We start from the raw sequence: 2,431 nt of genomic DNA on the forward strand, positions 1-2,431 counted from the left end.
AGATTCCACATTTCTGACCATTAACTATTGCAAGCTTGAGAAGTAGCATGGCCTAGTTGATAGAGCATGGGTCTGGGAGTCGGAAGGACCAGGGTTATAATCCTGTTCCTGCCACTTGTCTGCTGCGTGACTTTGGGCAAGTCACTTCACTTCTCTATGTCTTAGCACTCAATAAATATGATTGAATAAATTGAATGAATGAATGAAATTGTCAGACTGCAAGTTTGTTGTGTGCAGGGAACGTGTCCGTCAATTCCGTTGTATCGTCCTCTCCCAAGCGCTTAATATAATGTACTGCATGTAGTAAGTACTCAGTAAATATCATTGACGATGATCATTGATGACATCAGTGACAGTTTCTTTATTCTGCTACAGGTCTACATGTAGGACTGTTTCCATCGGCGTTACCTACATGCTATTCTTAAAAAGAAATGGTAAGACAGGATCACACAGACATTGAGTTCTTAGGACCCAATCACATCACTGCCATCAAAGCAAAGCTTTGGGGAGAATTGAAGAAACCAGAATACCCACACAGTAGCTAATTATTATTAGTATTATGGTATTTGTTAAGTGCTTACTATGTGCCAAGCACTGTTCTAAGCGCTGGGGTAGATACAAGGCAATCAGGTTGTCCCAGGTGGGGCTCACAGTCTTAATTCCCATTTTACAGATGAGGTAACTGAGGCACAGAGAAGTGATTTGCCCAAAGTCACACAGCTGACAAGCAGTGGAGTGGGGATTAGAACCCACAACCTCTGACTCCAAAGCCCGTGCTCTTTCCGCTAAGCCACGCAGAGTAGCTAGAAATATTTTAAGGACCTAATGAAGGAAAACCTCAGTCAGCATGAGGCTTTTTAAATGGTATTTGTTAAGTGCTTACTACTGCCAGGCACTGAACTGACTAAGCACTGGGGTAAACACAAGATAATTGGTTTTGACACAGTCCCCGTCCCACATAAGTCTCACAGTCTCAATCTCCATTTTACAAATGAGGTAAAGGAGGCACAGAGAAGTGAAGTGACTTGCCCGAGGTCACACAGCAGGTATGTGGCAGAGACGGAATTAGAACCCAGGTCCTCTGACTCCCAGACCCTTGCTCTTGGCACTAGGCCATGTTGCTTCTCAAGTGAATGATGGATATTCCAGCTATCTCACACCTGGAGACAGGAAAATAAAGTCAGAATTAATAAGTGAATTAATGTTATTTACTGAGTGCTACTATGTGCAGAACACTGTCCTAAGCACTTGGGAGAGTATAATATAGTATGTGGACATGATCCCTGCCCCTTGTCTACCCAGACAAGGAGACATACATTAAAATACATTACAGGTATGAGGGCAACCATGTATAAGGATATGTACATAAGTGCTGTGGGGATGGAGGGGTGAGTACTCAATTGCATAGATGATAGAGTAGAGAAGGGAAAGAGGGTAGGGAGATGAGTGATTAGTTTGGGAAGGCTTCCTGGAAGAGATGTGATTTTAATAGGGCTTTGAAGATGGAGAAAGCGGTGGCCTGTCAGATATGAAGCATTATTAAGGTCACATCTCCTCCAAGAGGCCTTCCCTGATTAAGTCCTCTTTTCTCCTGTTCCCTCTCCCTTCTATGTCATCTATGCACTTGATCCGTGACCTTTGGGCCTTTAGACTGTGAGCCCACTGTTGGGTAGGGACTGTCTCTATGTGTTGCCAATTTGTACTTCCCAAGCGCTTAGTACAGTGCTCTGCACATAGTAAGCACTCAATAAATACGATTGATTGATTTGGGCATTTGATATTCACCTCTCCTCAACCCCACTTATGCACTTACACACATATCTTTAAATTATATGTTAAACTATCCCCCCCCCCCCCCCAACCCCGGATTGTAAGTTCGATGTGGCAGGGAATGTGTCTGCTAACTCTGTTGTATTGTACTCTCCTAAGGGCTTAATACAGTGCTCTGCACATATTAAGAGGTCAATAATTAACACTGATTGATTGATTGATGAAAGGGAGGAAATTCCAGGCAAGAGGGAAGGCATAAGCAGAAGTAGCATGGTGTAATGGATAGGGGATGGGCCTGGTAATCAGAAGGACCTGGGTTTTAAATCCAGCTCTGCCACTTGTCTGCTGTGTGACCTTGGGCAAATCACTTCACTTCTCTGTGCCTCAGTTACCTCATTTGTAAAATGGCTGAGACTGTGAGCCCCATGAGGGACAGGGACTGTGTCCAAACTGTTTAGCTTGTATCCACCCCAGCATTTAGTACAGTGCCTGACACATAGTAAGTGCTTAAAAAATACCAAAATTATTATTATTATTATTATTATTATTATTATTATGAGCTAGGTTTCGACAGGAAGACAGAAAAGGGAAAGGCACAGGCATTAGAGGAACTGAGTGTGCAGCTGGGTAGTAGTGGAAGAGGAATGAGGCTAGATGGGGG

Source organism: Tachyglossus aculeatus, chromosome X3, assembly GCF_015852505.1.
Source record: "Tachyglossus aculeatus isolate mTacAcu1 chromosome X3, mTacAcu1.pri, whole genome shotgun sequence".
Taxonomy (NCBI): domain Eukaryota; kingdom Metazoa; phylum Chordata; class Mammalia; order Monotremata; family Tachyglossidae; genus Tachyglossus; species Tachyglossus aculeatus.